Source organism: Mirounga angustirostris, unplaced genomic scaffold (genome assembly GCF_029215605.1).
Source record: "Mirounga angustirostris isolate CCGP_5_RB_7025 unplaced genomic scaffold, mMirAng1.0.hap1 SCAF_1, whole genome shotgun sequence".
In the NCBI taxonomy this organism is placed as follows: domain Eukaryota; kingdom Metazoa; phylum Chordata; class Mammalia; order Carnivora; family Phocidae; genus Mirounga; species Mirounga angustirostris.
This window is the reverse complement of record NW_026991709.1, coordinates 84,531,127-84,536,908: the sequence shown is the minus strand read 5'-3', so window position 1 is coordinate 84,536,908 and position 5,782 is coordinate 84,531,127.

Here is a 5,782-nt window from a genome sequence, read left to right as displayed (position 1 = left end):
GGATAATAGGGATACATCAAATAATTTTGATTGGGAGAGATAAATAGAAAAGAGATCAGTAATGAGGATCTGAAATAGGAAAAGAGACAAGTGGCAGGCAGTCAGACTTTGTGACTCTCTGGAGGCAGGACTAACCATGAAAATGTTCTTCTCATCCTGTGGGAAATGTCAGGGACCAGTGGGCTTGGGATGAGAAAAGCTAGCTCCAGCATCCGCCAGCAATACTGTGCCAATAGCCAAGTTTTCAAAACCTTCTTAAAATTATCCTGTCGAACTGTAAATGTGTTTTTGCCTAGCTTTCCAAGCCTTATATATTCTCCCATGTGCTTGACAATCCCACTCTTTAAGTCATCAGAGTACATAGTAACACCTACAGGTACCTGCATGTTTGTGTACATCATCAGTGTTCTTACTCTCCAGGGTCCATGATGGACACAGAAAGACAGGGAGAGGAAGTATAGATCCTGTGTCGTATGCTGTCCCGGCAGTTAGTAAAAGAAACACTGGTGATGGATTGATAATGGGCTTCTTTGCGTTCAGTATTGTTCTTCAAAATAATACAAAGGTTCTTCCATTTCCTTCTTTGTTCTTTTCTAAACTTTTTATATCTTTACAATGAGTAGGAGAAATACTTTTTTTTTCAAAGATTTTATTTATTTATTTATCAGAGAGCGAGAGAGAGAGAGAATCGGCATGAGAGGGGAGAGGGTCAGAGGGAGAAGCAGGCTCCCCATGGAGCAGGAAGCCCAATGCGGGGCTCGATCCCAGGACTCCGGGATCATGACCTGAGCCGAAGGCAGTCGCCCAACCAACTGAGCCACCCAGGTGCCCCTAAACAAAAATACTCCCCCCAAAATCCTGGAGAGGTAAAGGGGAGTAGTAGAAACAGTAAACAAAAAATATGCCCACCATATAACTCCTATATAGAAAAATGTAGGGTAAGATACAGGGAAATGTGTGTTTGTCATGATGCCGTACACACCATCCATGTGAGCACAGCATAAAAATAAGGCTAGTATGGGGCTGCAGCTTGCACTGCCCATGCTGTAATATGGAAAAAGCACCACTCCACTAGGCTAAGAAACTTGGCTTTTTTATAGCTAAGGCTTTAAGAGACACTGCAGAGAGGTGGCCTTCTTTATTCAATGAGCTATAGCTCTCCACATAATGTATGAGGAAGTTTACTCAAAGCACTTTTATCAGCTGTCAATTTGTTTCTTAGTCTGCATTTGGCCATATTTCAGGTAGCAAAGGAGAAAGCAGGGATTATTCCGTGGTTTTTGCCCTGGGAGAACTAATTGTTGCCTATTACTTTAGTGAATTGGGTGTGGAAGTAACTACTATTCTTCTGCTACATTCTATATTATTATTCACATACACTCTACTCAGTTCAGTCCAAAGTCGATGATGTCTGCGTATACATGTACCTAGATAGTTGGAAGTGGTTGTTTGAAACTGTCTGACAGATGTCATCAGTGTTGAGACAGCTGTGAAGGAACCCTCAGTCTTTCCTCTCGGAATCTGTTCAGTGTATTTGCCTGTAGTCTACTGTGGATTAAGAATTTTATGCTATCCATTGTTTTTCCTCTCTGCACACTGAATGCTGATTTCTTGTTATTCCCATGTCATTATCTTACTCCAAACTCCTTTGTGAATGAGTTTCTTAAGTTTCAGTGAGGATTTCTGAAAATACAAACTATTCTACCCTCTTTCTTTTAACTCTACCTCTCACTGAGGTTCATGTAAGGGTGGCTAGTAATGGTGGGAGAAAAAGGGAGAGAGAGAGAGATGCACACATTAACAGTTTTCTTTTATGAACAAGAAAATTGGCCGTTTTCCTATTAGCATATGAGGAACCTAAGAATGTCCCTTGTTGTCAAGGCAACAGCTGTTCCTTGGGTAGCTGCAATAGAAAAGAAGCCAGAGCAATCTTTATAGGATCAAGTCTTTTTTATCATCAAATCATAGAAAGGAACCTTGACAGTCTACCCAGCCTATTCTCTTGCCTTTAGTTAATACCCACTAAAATAATTTAAAACCAATACAAAAAAAGTCCTATTTTAAATAATTCTGAAGAGATTACATAGCTTTCGTTGGTAATCACTTGCAATGTTTTATAATTCACACTACTAATAAGTTTTTTTCAATCATTCTAACTTAAATCTTTCCTGCTGCAGTTTCAAATCCATTTCCTGTAGTTCTATTCTAAGTGGAAATAAACAACTAACTGTACACTTTCCTCTCTAAGAGTCTTGCCTGTACTTGAAAGAATAACAAAATTATCTGACTTAAATTCTTCAGAGTGAATAATGCTAGGTTCTTTTATCTTTCCAGCCATTTGTACTGTAGGTCTCCTCTGATGACGTCCTATACTCTGCAAGACGATCTCTAATTAGGCAACCCAGTCCACCTTGTTACTTATAGAAAGCTGACCAGCGTTGCCCAAAAAGAGCAGGCTACCACCACGTCCTCAGTTTATCTAATCAAGTTTCCCAGGTTAATTTAAGCTGTAGAATTATATTCATCATAAGGTTTTTTTTGCACAGACTGGCTAATACACCTTTTGTGCCGTGGTTTTCCTTGTAGAATCATGTCTTCTTGGTTCTTCCTCTCAGGATAAAGTTCACTCCCTCCTGCCCTCACTCTGGCAGGTTTAATGAACATACTTTCTGCCCTCACTGTCCGTGTCACTAATTAATATATGCTGAGCATTAGCCACAGGAAAACATCCTGAAAATCTGTCTTAAAAGATATGTATACTGGCCAGTCATGCACAAAAAAATGTATCACCTGGAGCCAGATATTTCCTTTTGCACTGGATTTCCTGTGTCATTCTGACCTATTACCTTAGTGCCTCAGCCGTGGATAATATACTTTCTGGTCCTAATTTTTCTCATCTTTATAAATGGAGAGACTGCAAACATAGGTTTATGGATCTCTTTTTCTATGCTAGGCACTATACTAAGCGTCTTGTTTAGATCATCTCATCATAGCCTCACAACATTCCTGTGAAGTAGATATTTATTGTCATTCCCATTTTATAGAAAAGGAAAATGAAGCTTAGCATGGTCAAAGATATCCCAAGATATCGTGGCTACTGAGTAATAAACCAGAATTTGAGATAAGGTAGACTGATCTCCCATGCTTTTAACAATTTTGCCTGGATTTATATCCAGGAAAATGGATATAAATCCTGCTATAAGGTCTATACATTGGTAGAATCTTTCTGGAAGGTAATTTGGTATCAGAATCCTTAAAGAAAAATGTATATCCTTTGCTCCAGTATTTATTTTTTCATTTACCAAATATTTATGTGGTACTTACTATGTGCCAGGTACTGCTCTAAGCATCTTTCATATATTAAAAATGAACCTTTATGCCAACATTATAAAGTACTCTTATCTCTATTTTACAGAAAAGCAAATTGGGGCACTTAGAAATTAAGCAATTTTTCCAAAGTTTCACAATTCTAAAGGATGTAAAGCTAGGTTGTGGCTGCGGAATCATATATTAATATGTTGATAAGAAAAGACAGTGAATAAAACAATATTAGGGTAGATCTATTTTTATTTAAAAAAATAAAAATTTATATGTGGGGACAAAAACAGACTAGAAGAATATAATAAGAACAACAAATGTAAACAGTGGCCTCTATGTTATGAATGGGTGATTTTTTTTTCTTGAATATATTTGTATTTTTCTTTCTTTTGTTCTGTTTTTACAATGAAAGTATGTTTATTTTCTAAATAGCAATTCTTAATTTAAGAGCAATTTAGGGGGCTCAGTGGGTTAAGCATCCAACTCTTAATTTCAGCTCAGGTCATGATCTCAGGGCTGTGAGAACAAGCCCTGTGTTGGGCTCCACTGGATGTGGAGCCTGCTTGAGATTCTCTCTCCCTCTCCCTCTGTCCCTCCTCCACTCCCCTCCCCTGCTTACATGTGCATGCTCACTTGCTCTCTTTCACTCACTCTATAAATAAATAAATAAATAAATAAATAAATAAATAAATAAATAAATGCAACATAAAGAGAATCTAATAGAATATCTCTGGGGTCTTTTTGACAGCAGGGTGGTGCTTACATTATGTAAGTTTACATGAACAACCATGCTTGGAACAAATTTTAACTGGAAATCTAGTCTCCCTAGTCCATCTTTTATTAGTATCAGGCTAGCAAGCAAGGAGGGTGACTTGATTTGTTTTAATGAAGCTTTTATGTGATCTAGTGAACAACTCTTAATTTGTTAATTTGGAAAAGTTCACTCAACATGACAAGCCATTTAACTCCCCTTGCTACATTTCCCGGTTATGCTGAAGGTGTCTGTGATTCTAGGATAGAGTAATGGTTAAGAGCCAGTTCCAGGGATCAGGCCTTTATAGGTTCCATCCCTAAACCCACCCCTTATTTTAGCTATGTGACCTTAAACTCTCCAGGCTTTATTTTCCTCATCTGTAAAAAGGGTATACTATATAGCGTTAAGAATATATGGTTTTTAGGAGAATTGAGATAATGTGTGTTAAACACCACTCTATCAGGTACATAGTAGTTATACAATAAATGGTAGCTGTTTTTATTATTACTGTTTAGTATTGTTTAGTGTTCATTAAAAAGTACACTTGAGGTTCTCTACTAAAAGTTACCATGTACTTTCTAAGTGGTATTCCCACCTAAAGAATTTAAATTTTTCTTTAGTAGGGAGATGAAAAAAAGCAGGGCATCATGTATGATCAGAAATATTTAAACTTATTAAACTGTCAATATTTTAAATGACCCCTGTGGTTTTCTAAGGCCAGTTTTAATAATCAATGTGATTATTAGAACTCTCTTGGTTAATAATGAACCATTTTTATGAACTATTCAGAATCCACAGTCAGCCTATACTGATTATTTTGATTATACCACAGACGGTTTGCTTTTGCATATAGATACAGCCTTGAATCAAATTCATGCACCCTAATCCTCATCTGACACCAAGGCTATATTGACTACTGCCAGTTTCCATGGGAAAGGAATATTAGGTTAAATTCTGTGTCTTAAAGACAAGAAAAATATCAGTGAAATAGCTTTATCCTATAGCACACTAGGGCCATTTCCAAATGAGACTTCTTCCATGTATCCATGTAGAGAGTAATGAATGAGTGCATACACATGTATATACACACACAGACACACACACACTTAAATCTCTTTTGAATAAAACAAATTAAGGGAGTGGCATTCCCATCCTTCTAACACTGTTTTATCTGAATTCAAAAGAAACAGCTTTGGGAAAATTCTTGCTGTCTTTTGCCAATAGAGTTGTTATACCAAAATCTGAACTGGCTTTTCAACTGGATTTGGTCGTGTGAGTCAAAGCAGAGCTTGTGTTGTTGTACGTCTCCCTGCCTCTCCCCACTACCCACATTAGTTGAGCCTCACTGCTCTTCACCATAATCCTCCCAGCCCCACTCTCTACGTTGGTTGAGCCTCACTGCTCCAACAAGTAATGCACTTCTGACACAATGGGGGACAGCAGGGGCAGTGTGGGGAAAATCAGATAATGCAGACACAAGCTTGACAGACTTGCTTCGTTTCGAGTGCCACATTATGAACTGGCCGAGTGAAACATGAAGGTATTATCCTGTCTTATCTGGTGGTTGAAAGGGGTGCAGCCTCCTTAATGGTATGGTTTTTGGCTTGTTGCCAAAGGATTCTCACTTTAGCTGCTTCACATATTCACCCAGAATGCTGTCTCCTCACCTCCGTTAGCTGTTTTGACTCAACCCTGCTCTGAGATGAGAGA